This window comes from Balaenoptera physalus (genome assembly GCF_965194825.1).
Source record: "Balaenoptera physalus genome assembly, chromosome: 9".
In the NCBI taxonomy this organism is placed as follows: domain Eukaryota; kingdom Metazoa; phylum Chordata; class Mammalia; order Artiodactyla; family Balaenopteridae; genus Balaenoptera; species Balaenoptera physalus.
Window position 1 is genome coordinate 26,755,998 of NC_138888.1, and position 13,459 is coordinate 26,769,456.

Sequence of the window (13,459 nt, forward strand, 5' to 3'; positions counted from 1 at the left end):
CTCAGCAGGGTAGCCGGGTGATGCTTTGAACATAAATCAGATCATGTCACTCTTCTGCTCCTGACCCTCCAATGGCTCCCCGTCTCATAGAGGTAAAAAACCAAAGTTCTTCCCATGACCTCTAAGGCCCTGGGTGATCTGATTCCTTTTCTCCTAATCGCTCAGACCTCATTCCCTAATTCTGGCCACTCTCACTTTGTTCCAGCACACAGACCCTGCTGCTTGGCCCTCAAATGCAAATGTTCTGGCCTGAGGGCCTCTCTACCAGCTGCTTCCTGGAAAGCTGTGCCAGCTATCCATAGGCTAGCGCCCTCACATCCACTAGGTCTTTGCTGCAAGGTGGCCTTATCAGTGACGCTTCCCTCACCATTCGATTTAAAATGGCAAACTACCCGCCGTGACTCTCTCTACCCCTCATTTTCCCTCACAGCACTTAAACCACCTGACACACTGTTGTTCACTTGTTCATCTTGTTTATTGTTTGTCTTTCCCTCCTCCACTAGAATGTAAAGGCAGGTCTGTCATTTTGTTTTGTTTTGTTTTGTTCTGTTCCCACAGCTGTCTCTTCAATTAATATCTGTGCTCAATTAATATCTGTGAGATAATTTAATGAAGCAAGAGTGGAACCACTGACATCATGGGAAAGTTCGTGAGGAGGACGGGGTGGGGAGGTCTTTCTTATCATTTTGTACAATCTGCTGCCTATCTTCCTCCACAGGTTAGTGTGGGAGAATGAGCCATTCTTTACAGAGATGCAACGATGGAGATAAGCAGAGACAAGGTCTTGGGCAATTCTGAGCAGAGCTATTCTGGAGTAATTGTTTCTTCCTCCAACTGAATGTCATTTCCTAGGCATTGTTTGCTCTCCTTGGATAGAGGCCAAGTCCAGAAGTCCCGCCCCAGGTTTTCTTTAAAAGGAGAGAGGGAGTGAAATTGGGATTGTGAAAAAACATACCCACTTTGATGAGAAGGAATTTTAGAGAGAGTTCTCAATATAGGGTTGAGGTAGGTGTTCATGGTGTAAATTCATTTCTAGGATGGGTTCTCACAGGACAGCAACCCAAGATCACACAGTTTGGGATTATTTATATGAGGTTTATGGCATCCTTAGCAATGGCTTTTTTTGCCAGAAAAAATTATTCAGGGGATATTGGGATTGTTTTTAATTAATTCTTGATTTATGAAAACTGCAAATTCAAATCCCTTGTTATTCTTTGTTTTTAAGTTCAACTCATAAACCTTATTACTCCTGTTTACAAATCTGTCAACTTTTAACAATCACTTTTAAGAGGGCTTTTACAATTTAATTGAATTATTTTAGATATTTATACATTTAATATATTCCATATCCTTTTGAACACTTCAATTGTATAACACACAGGTTGTCAAGAACGGTAAGAGGTCTGGTAGCTTACCCTACTCAGAAGCTAACAAGTTAGCCTGTCAACATCTTTTCAATGCTAGCAGCAGACATGAGACTCCTGGGTCAGAGACAAAGAGCTTTAACACTCACAGCAATAGCATTAGCCAGAGTATCATCATTTTGCATCAGTTCACTGTTCAGTAGGTCTGGGTTAGGGGCTTCCCTGGTGGCTCAGTGGTTAAGAATCTGCCTGCCAATGCAGGGGACACAGGTTCGAGCCCTGGTCCCGGAAGATCCCACATGCCACGGAGCAACTAAGCCTGTGCGCCACAACTACTGAGCCCGTGTACCACAACTACTGAAGCCCGCGTGCCTAGAGGCTGTGCTCCACAACTAGAGAAGCCACCGCAATGAGAAGCCCGGGCACCACAATAAAGAGTAGCCCCCGCTCACCGCAACCAGAGAAAGCCCACGCACAGCAACGAAGACCCAACGCAGCCAAAAATAAATAAATAAAATAAATAAGTTATAAAAAAGAATAGGTCTGGGTTAGGACCCAATTATAATATGACAACTAAATTTAATTGGTACCCTAAATGGGATCAAGAAACAGAAAAAAAAGGACATTAGGTAAAAACTAAGGAAATCTGAATAAACTATGGACTTTAGTTAATAATAATGTATCATGATTGGTTCATTAATTATTCCAAGTATAGAATACCAGTGTAAGATAATAATAAGGGAAATCAGGTGTAGGGTATATGGGAAATCTCTGTACTATCTTCGTAAAATTTTTGTAAATGTAAAACTATTTTAAAAGAGTTTTTTAAAGTTGAGTAAATGAGAAATGTTAAATAAATTATAGAACATATTTTACTTGAGTATTGAAAACACTGTGAAAATTGTAATCAGTGACTGAAATTCAGGAACACTGGTTTTGAGCTTACCAGGGATGTCATTCTTTCTCACCAGTGTGACCTGGGAAGATATGTGACCAAACCACATCAGTGTCTACCCATAAGTTACAATTTCAGATGATTCTTAGTCAGCACTAATTAGAAGTTTTTCATCAACCACCCTGAGAATGAGCAGAGACTAACCACCAAAAGCAGAGCTGAAACCTCTCCAAGAGTGAAACATGTCTTTGTCTAGAGGGAACTGGGGCTTCTTGGTGTCTGGGTTCTCAGGGGATTTCTTCAGTGGGAAGTCACTATTAACACCAGGCTCTGCTTTACCACAGGGGCACGGCTCTTCAGAAGCTTGTGCCTTTCAGCAATCCCCTTGGCAAACATGAGTCCTTATCTACACAGGCAAGACCCCTCACTCTGAAGGGAGGGAGAGGGATTTAAGGGCCATATTCACTGATGCCCCATCCTCAATAGCTCCCTACCATCTGTCATCCCACCCTGTTCACAATCATCTAGGGATCATAGCACTATCCCTCCGGAAACACTCAAGGTCCCAAAGTGAGAGAAGAGAGTGCCAACATTTCTCGTCTGTAAAATGGAGGACAACAGGAAAGGGTTGGTCTAAGTCAGTGGTCTGGAACTTCAGTCTATGTGAGAATCATCTGGAGGGCTTGTAACAACACAAGTTACTGAGTCCCCCTCCAGAGTTCCAACTCAACAGAGGGCCAATAACTGGCATTTCTGACGAGTCCCCAGGTGATGTTGATGCTGCTGGTTGGGAAGCCACTCTTTGAGAACCACTGGCTTAAATGATCTTGAGGACATCTTTCTACTTTCGTATTTATTAAATCCATGTATCTCAGACTCATGTGATCATAAAAATCACCTGAGAACTTGCTTAAATATACAGATCAGCAGGCCCTACTCTAAACCTCCTAACTCAGAGTCACCAGGAGAGCATCCCAAGTGATGCTTATGATCAGAGGAGTTTAAGAAAATTCATTACATAACAACTCAGGGGACCATCAGTGAAGATGGTGTGAGGTTGGAGCAAGGCATGGTGGGGAGATCACAGGCAATCAAGCACAGCATGCAGCCCCAGAAGAAATGGGTAAAGCTGAAGGAGGGGGTGAGAAGGGATCATCTGGGGCACAGTTTTGCCTTGACCCCTGCCCACTGTGTGTAAAGCACTGCAGAAATCATCTCAACCACTTGGCCTGCTTCTTTACTACTCTACCAATACTATTGGATGGGAAGGGCAGGAGGCTCCAGGGAAGACAAATGGCCAAAAGGTGATACAGGGTTAAAGAGCAATATTGGAAGGTCATCAACTGCAGCATTCATTGAGTGTTTTGAATGTGCTTGGTTTTCCCTAACATATAACAACCCATCAATGGAAAAGCCTTTTATTATTTATTTATTAATTTATTTATTTACTTTTGTATCCACTCTTACATGAGGGACAAAGCTGGTCTTATGAGTAATTAGAGCATATGACTTCTAAAGCCTCTTATGGCCAAGGAGACCATATGTCCAGGTTTTCCCCGGACAATTTACTATTATCGCAGTTTCCCGTGCAGTCCTCACCCCCATTCTCTCTCAAAAGTATCCTGGCTTAATAACTTACATTACTTATATAAATTACATATAGCTCTAAAATTCCACATGTCCATAGATCTAGTCATAGTCACTTATACTTGTCTAATGCCTTACATCTTAAAAGGTATTTTTGTAAAATGAGTTGAAGATCTTATCTCCACTGTGACATTCTGGAAACACAGCCTCAGAGAGCCTAAGTGACATGACCAACATCACAATGCTATTCGTGAATCAGAACTAAAGCCTCTTCTAAACCCTAGACCAATGGGTTTCTTCCAAAATAGATTATTATTTGAAGGTAAAGTGTTCCTTTTCTTTAAATTATATTATCCATGTATCCCAGATAACAAAAATTCTGTCATGAATTTTTAATTTATTCATCTAAAATGAATAAATAAAAAATTTATTCATTCCTTTTTTATTTATTTTTAAAATAAAAATATTCTAAGCCTCCATCAACTAATACATCTGTGGAGTTAAGTAGAGAGGTAGTAGAAAGCTGGGTCTACTATAGTAGGTAACAAAACATATGCCACTACCGTAACCCCACCACACCCTGGCAGGAAGTAGAAAGAAAAATGGTAACAGAAGGAAAGAACAGTGAGTAAAAAAGCAAATCCCCTCAAAGGTATTTTTTGAGGGGAGGTGTAGGGTGAGGAGGGCATCACAATTCCTGCTTCCCAATTTTGCCTGCATAGTCCCCAGTAATGTTAGTCAGTTCATATTAAACAGAAACTAATTCTGTCTGAAAGCAATGTGAGGCTTTAATTCAGCCTAAATTCTCCTCTTATAGATTAAGGAGCAGAGAGAAATTTCTCCTTATAGAGAAAGCCCCGGCCCAATGATGGCAACCAAGATGCTCCATTTAAAAGACCGTTTTCAAAATGCCACCATTCTAGAAAGAAGTCTTATTTAGAATGAGACCAAGAATCTTCCTGGAGGTATTTCTCCCTTTCTTCTCTGAAAGTCAGCTTCAGGACCATGTTGTTTTTCCCTGGTGTGACTGCCTGCCCTTCTTTCCTGCAGCACGTTCAGGGGGGCTGCTTGATTAAACAAGAGACTCAAGGAGAAGGCCGTTAGAAAATTGGAAAGAGTGGCAGCTAGAGACCAGATGCTCCTGCCTTATAAATTAGTAGAAGATTATGCACAGCCAGCTGTACCATATAAATGCCCGGGTTTTATACCACACCATGACCCTCTGTGTTTATCACATGGTCCAGCATCTGGTCAATTCCATCCCCAACTCCCATATATCTATTCAAATCAAGCATTGGCTGGGGATTTATTTATGTATATGCTTCAATCTCAATCAGGATACCCTCCTGAGGTCCTAACTTGCAGCGTGGCAGAGAATTAACCCAGCAAGTCCTTTGTATCATGACTATAAGTTCCTCATTCATCTGGAGGATCATTTTATTTTCACAAGGTTTAGAAGGTGAGTAGTGGCAAAATAAGGAATGCATGCATGTATGTAGATAATAAAGACTAGATATAGATATAGATATAGATACAGATATAGATACAGATATAGAAATATAAGCCTCAAAGTCTTTACATACCAAGATATGGATTTTCTAGAATAAGGTAAAAGTAATGTTTTGTATGCCTTGAATAATTAAGATAAAAAGGAAACAGACTTTCTTGTGTTTTTAACTCTTGAGCTAAATCTGAGGTTACAGAAAGTTTTCTAAATTTCTTTCTTATGTAAAGACAGTTTTTCCAAGAAAAAAAATCCATTAATTGATTACTTGGCTTTGGTTGTTTTGTTTTAAATGTCTTTGTTCGTTTATTTTTAATGCGACCCAAGTTATGTGGGCCCATCTTTGTGGTGCAGCCCAAAGAATACTCTGATCTTCCCCTCATGCCACACATCAAAACAAATTCTAGATTGACCAAAGAATTAAATGGAAAAAAGTTAAACAAAAAGAAACTTAGAAGAAGACACTTTAACAATTTTTTCTGATCTCTGGAAGGTAAAGGGCTTTAGATTATAAAAACAAGGGAAGACATTATAGTGGAAAAAGATTGATAGATTTTATCCCATAAAACTTTAAATTTTCTAAATTTTCAAATTTAGCACAACCTGAATTAAAAGACAAACAGCATGGTGTGATTTTTTTTTTTTTTGCAACAGATAATGAACAAAGAATTAATAATCTTAACATATGGAAAACTCTTAGGGAACAACAAGGAAAACACCAAAGCAACAGATAAATAGGAAAAAGACAGAATTAAACAGTTCTCAACAGAGAAAATACAAATTGCCAGTAAATTTTTGTTTTGCACAGTTCATTAGTAATGTTAAAATCTTAAGTTGAAACAAAGTACCATTCTACACTATCAGCTAGGAAAGATTAATTTGTAATAACAAGGATGGGATGAGATCGATAAATGGGGCAATCAATCTGGAAAGCAAATTAGCTTCAAAGTGTTCAGATCCTTTGACTCAGAAATTTTATTTCTGGGCCTCTATACTAAGGGTGAAAATTTCAAAATGCAGGTGTAAATTCAGGCACAGTCATATTCACTACAGTGTAAGTTTAATAGCAAAACAAAGAGTGGAAACCATCTAAATGCTCTTCAGCTATAGGGAAATGGCAAAGTACATTGGATGTGTCCTTTAGGCTATTAAGTTCTCATTAAAAATCATTCTTACAAGAATTTGTAATGACATAGGAAGGGGGAATAAATGCACATTTCTCTGGCCTAATTAATGTGGCACCTTTTTCATGGGCATTTGATCTGCATCATGTCCAGTCTATGTGAAGCTTTCCACACAGTACTGAAAGGAATAAGAGTATACCACCCCGAGATATGTCAATTTGGCATAAAGATTATTTTGAGCTAGAGGAAATTAAGAATCAACAGACGCAGGAAGACTTCTCTGCCCTCCCCTTACATGCCTACATGCAGGGCATAAATTTCCCTTTGTGAAGGGTGGCTTAAGTTCTCCCCATGTTCCTGTTCCAGAATGAGGAAAGCGACCTTTATTACGAGAGACAGTCAACACCAAGGTGACTCTGCATAAACAAACTAACTTTACTAAAATAACCTGTATCTTCCACTAGTTCCCTCATACATTTCCTAGTTACTTCCCCACAATTTATAGTCCCTTGAAGTCCAAACCCTCTTTTGTTTGTTAAAATGTTACATAAGCTCCCAAGTCTAACCCCTCCTTTGAGTTTCACTTCTTTTCTGTGAATTCCTGTGCACGTAAGAATATTAATAAATGTGTATTTGTTTTCTCTTGTTAATCTGTCTTTTGTCAGTTAAATTCATAGCCCCCCAGATACCGAACCTAAGAGGATAGAGGAAAGGTTTTTCCTCCCCAACAGTTTTTGACATGTAGAAATTCTTTCATGAATCTTAGCTATTATTGTCATTTCATTTAATCCTTGAAACAACTCTGTAAAGTTGGCATTGTTTTACCCATTTCATGAAAGAGTGAAACAAGGCTCACTGAGGTCAAGTGCAGGGATATGTAACTGAACTACTGTTTGAACAAAGGTGGGTCAGAATCCACAGACCATGTTTTTCTCAACACATTCTGCTCCGAAGACTGGAGAATTCAACAAGACTCATCATAAAATTCAACAATATTCCACATTAAAAAGTTGTTTTCAATTGTTTGCAGGGTTGCATTTTTGTACTTTGGGGTAGGTATAGAAAGAAATGGCCAAGAATGACTCTGATTGGTGGGAAGGAGGATGGTTTAAGATCTTAAGATTATTCTAAATTAAAGCAATATGAAAAAGAGCTATCATACTAATAGTAACACTTGACTTGCATAAAAAAAAGAGTTTAAAAAAATTTGCAGTAGAATGATATACCTTTTTTTCTATGATTTTATCCAATTTCAGAGTCTTCTGATACCTGGAGGCAAGTATGCCAATAAATTGCAAATCTGAATTTCTAAACCTGGACTCTGAAGCATGTTTTGAGTGGAATGCTATAAATGTGACCCAGCTGTTACCTACACTTGCAACAAACAGAGGTGTCTCAAAATGGCTTCAAGTGACTTATAAATATCAGTGATGCAAGAAAAAGAAATTACTGGCACAAAAACAGAAATATAGATCAATGGAACAGGGTAGAAAGCCCAGAGATAAACCCACCCACATCTGGTCACCTTATCTTTGACAAAGGAGGCAAGAATAGACAATGGAGAAAAGACAGCCTCTTCAATATGTGGTGCTGGGAAAACTGGATAGCTACATGTAAAAGAATGAAATTAGAACACTCCCTAACACTATACACAAAAATAAACTCAAAATGGATTAAAGACCTAAATGTAAAGCTGGACACTATAAAACTCTTAGAGGAAAACATAGGCAGAACACTCTATGACATAAATCACAGCAAGATCCTTTTTTACCCACCTCCTAGAGTAATGGAAATAAAAAACAAAAATAAACAAATGGGACCTAATGAAACTTAAAAGCTTTTGCACAGCAAAGGAAACCATAAACAAGATGAAAAGACAACCCTTAGAATGGGAGAAAATATTTGCAAACAAAGCAACTGACAAAGGAATAATCTCCAAAATATACAAGCAGCTCACGCAGCTCAATATCAAAAAAACAAATAACCCAATCCAAAAATGGGTGGAAGACCTAAATAGACATTTCTGCAGAGAAGACATACAGATTGCCAACAAACACATGAAAAGATGCTCAACATCTCTAATCATTAGAGAAATGCAAATCAAAACCACAATGAGGTATCACCTCACACCGGTCAGAATGGCCATCATCAAAAAATCTAGAAACAATAAATGCTGGAGAGGGTGTGGAGAAAAGGGAACCCTCTTGCACTGTTGGTGGGAATGTAAATTGATACAGCCACTATGGAGAACAGTATGGAGGTTCCTTAAAAAACTACAAATAGAACTACCATACGACCCAGCAATCCCACTACTGGGCATATACCCTGAGAAAACCATAATTCAAAGAGTCATGTACCAAAATGTTCATTGCAGCTCTATTTACAATAGCCAGGACATGGAAGCAACCTAAGTGTCCATCATCGGATGAATGGATAAAGAAGATGTGGCACATATATACAATGGAATATTACTCAGCCATAAAAAGAAACGAAATGGAGGTATTTGTAATGAGGTGGATGGAGTTAGAGTCTGTCATACAGAGTGAAGTAAGTCAGAAAGAGAAAAACAAATACAGTATGCTAACACATATATATATAGAATCTAAGGAAAAAAAAAAAAAAAAAGGTCATGAAGAACCTAGTGGCAAGACGGGAATAAAGACACAGACCTACTAGAGAATGGACTTGAGGATATGGGGAGGGGGAGGGGTGAGATGTGACAGGGTGAGAGAGTGGCATAGACATATATACACTACCAAACGTAAAATAGATAGCTGGTGGGAAGCAGCCGCATAGCACAGGGAGATCAGCTCGGTTCTTTGTGACCACCTAGAGGGGTGGGATAGGGAGGGTGGGAGGGAGGGAGATGCAAGAGGGAAGAGATATGGGAACATATGTATATGTATAACTGATTCACTTTGTTATAAAGCAGAAGCTAACACACCATTGTAGAGCAATTATACTTCAATAAAGATGTTTTAAAAAAAATCTACAAACAATAAATGCTGGAGAAGGTGTGGAGAAAAGGGTACCCTCCTGCCCTGTTGGTGGCAATGTAAATTGATACAGCCACTATGGAGAACAGTATGGAGATTCCTCAAAAAACTAAAAATAGAACTACCATATGACCCAGCAATCCCACTACTGGGCATATACACTGAGAAAACCATAATTCAAAAAGAGTCATGTACCACAATGTTCATTGTAGCTCTATTTACAATAGCAGGACATGGAGGCAACCTAAGTGTCCATCAACAGATGAATGGATAAAGAAGATGTGGCACAATGGAATATTACTCAGCCATAAAAAGGAATGAAATTGAGTTATTTGTAATGAGGTGGATGGACTCTATAGAGTCTGTCATACAGAGCGAAGTAAGTCAGAAAGAGAAAAACAAATACCGTGTGCTAACACATATATATGGAATCTAAAAATACGGTACTGATGAATCTAGTGGTAGGGCAAGAATAAAGATGCAGACATAGAGAACGGACTTGAGGACATGGGGTTCAGGGGGAACGGGAAGCTGGGATAAAGTGAGAGAGTAGCATTGACATAAATACACTACCAAATGTAAACTGGATGGCTAGTGGGAAGCTGCTGCATAGCACAGGGAGATCAGCTCGATGCTTTGTGACCACCTAGAGGGGTGGGATAGGGAGGGTGGGAGGGAGGCTCAAGAAGGAGGGGATATGGTGATATATGTATACATATAACGGATTCACTTTGTTGTACAGCAGAAACTAACACAACATTGTAAAGCAATTATACTCCAATAAAGGTGAAAAAAAAAAAGGAAAAGAAATTTGTTTGTTTCTACTATACCATGATGTTAAATGCATTCCCTTTATTAGATTTTGTTACCTACATTTCCCCTTGGTTTATTTTTGAAAGATAACATCCCTTTTACCATATTTGAGACATATGTCAGTATGGACGTTTGTACGTTAGAGTTAGTAAGAGAAGGGGCTGCTGCAAGGTGTGTCTCTGGTACAGAAAAGAGTCATTGAAGACTTCAAAGTGATTTTGAAAATATTTAGGTATTAGAGGGAAAGAACCATCATGCAAAAACATTAAATTAATAGAGAGGATTTTTAAAAAGCAAAGGAGGTGAGGGAAATGAGCTGCCTCCTTTTTTCCAAGATTTCATCTCATTTTAACTTTTTTTTAGGTACTCTGGATGCAAACATGTCTGTAAACATTACCAATGTGAAACTGCACTTCTTGAATTGGAAGCACATTATTCAGCAGAATAGTATAAACATGATCACAGCTGTTTCAGAACATAGGTGTTCCAACATGGTCCACCAAGTGGCTTTTAAATATCGATGATGCAAGAAACATTAACTTGGTTTTATGTAATCGGACACTACTGAGATTTTGCAAGGCTTCAGATTTTACTGCTAGTAAAAGCTGTAAGTCGAGTCCTCCCTCACCACCAATTTCTTCACCTCGGACCTCCCCCAAACTCCGCTTTTCCAGCATAATAAACAGCTGAATCCCAGCATAATAAACCAATTTTATAAGATGGTTTTATAATCAACCTAGAACATAGATGATACAAATGTCTTTCCCTAGTATGGGGACATTTATGAGATCATCCTTTCTGACCTCTTCATTCCCAAGGCAAGGGTGGAGGGGTAGGCAGCCGAGAAGAGTGAGAGGAAAAAATTCACCTTTCCAGGTGCTATAAAACCAAACATTATATATTTGCCACAGGAAAGAAAGAAAGGGATGAAGAGAGGGAGAGAGGAAGGAAGGAAACAGAAGTTCTCCTGTCAAGAAACTTGCCATGGTGAGTGTGACGTGAGAATAAGAGCAGTTTGGGGAGATAAATAGCAGTAGTTTGGGATTTGTTTTGTTTTGTTGGTTTGTTTTTAGTTACTGGCTTCAAATCACAATGAAAATTTCAAAAACAGAAAACATTAACTTTAAAAACTGAACAAATGACCCTCATCATCATTTGAAGGGAAAATAGTTACCTTCGGATACAATGGCTAGTGGCCATATGGTTCTGTGTTTTAATACTGAGGCATGTCACACACACAAGCATACACAATATTTCTGCTGCCCTCTTACTAATGGATTTCAGAGGTATTTCCATTCAGTGTCTTTGAGGTGTGGTGGGGATGGGGAAATGAGAGAGGAAGTCGCTGGTTCCATGGGAAATGGAGCTTGGGTGCAGCCCCTTGAGCTGGAAGAAAGATAAGCCACCTGGGATCCAGCTAACTCACCCAGGCAGCTCAGGATGGGTACCCACAGCCATCCTCAATCTTCTCTTTTTATTTCTTTAATTAATTTTTATTGGAGTATAGTTGATTTACAATGTTGTGTTAGGTTCTGCTGTACAGCAAAGTGAATGAGTTATACATATACATATATCCACTCTTTTTTAGATTCTATTCCCATATAGATCATTACAGAGTATTAAGTAGAGTTTCCTGTGCTGTACAATAGGTTCTTATTAGTTATCTATTCTATATAGAGTAGTGTGTATATGTCAGTCCCAATCTCTCAATTTATCCCTCCCCCCACCCTTTCCCCCTTGGTAACCATAAGTTAGTTTTCTACATCTGTGACTCTATTTCTCAGACAATTTTCTACAGTATGGTTGAAACCCTGCTTTCTGTGCCTAGGAAATATATTTTATATTGGAATATCAAGAAACTAGGCTTCTTTTGAATTACCCAGCTTTTCTTTCACAATCGTTGATTGTTTTGTAGAATAAAACTCAGGAGAAACTCAACAATCCACTAACCAGAATCCTTCTTTAACTAGTAATTTTGCATATTTCCTCTAAAATTAAAGTTGAAGCTTACACTCTTCAGTGCTTTTGGTTGCAAACAACAGCAGATTTTCTGGCTAATTTAAAGTAAACAGGAATTTGCTCGAAGGATATAAATTAGTTCACGGAACTGTTGGGAGAACTGTGTTTAGGCAGAAACTAAGGTCAGCAAAGCCCAGGCCACGTCCTGCTGAACTCTGCTCATCCTAGGTCCTGGCTGCCGGGCCACCAGCCTCACAGCCGCCAGTACAAATAATATCTAAGTGGTCCCAAGCCTTTGATGCTCCCAGTGAGAGCATCTGACTGGCCACCCTTTGGCCACCCACCGATGCCCTAGCAGTCAGGGGTCAAGAGTAGAAAATGGATCTGCCTCCGGTGGCTTCCACTGGGGTCGGGCAAGCCCTGTCTCCCATCCATCTTTGGATTCTCCCCAAATAGGAAGGACACGGGGCATCCAGAACCACAAATTTTAGGGCTTTATGATAGGCACTTCACCTACATTGTCTCATTTAACTATGACAATAACTGTATTATCCCCATTTTAAAGATGCGAAATTGAGGCTCGGATAAGTTCAGTTGTCCATTAGGATGAGATCCAAGGTACTGAAGTGCTATCCCAAACCTCAAAGAAATCTGAAATAATGCATACTCTAATTCTAATGGTAGATGTGTTTGAGTGTATGTTTTGGGTTTTTTAAAATTTTTATTTTACATTGGACTATAGTTGATTTACAACGTTGTGTTAGTTTCAGGTGTACAGCAAAGTGATTCAATTATACATATACAGAATGTATTTTCTTTGAACAGTGGTGATCTAAATGTGACACAGGTGGTAACACCCTTAACCAAAACATAGGTTTAATAGAGCACCATTTCTTCAGACACACTGGTATCATAGTACATGAATCTTTAAGAAGAGATTAGTGTCTCTGCTATTTTATAAGCTGCAAACATACTTTCTTCAAGCTAATCTATCAATCTATCTGCAGGTATGGAAGGAACAGATACTCCTCGTTTAGAAGAAGGAATCTATGCATGAAAGACAGCAGAGAAGGCGCGGTTTTTTACCTCTTGGTGACCCCACAGAACACTACTGACCCCCTGTGGCCATATTTCAAAGTGCCATCTTCAACTGAAACCCAGCTGCTTCTGAGGGCCAAACAGCAACAGCAGGAGAGGTCCCCTGAGTACCATGGTCC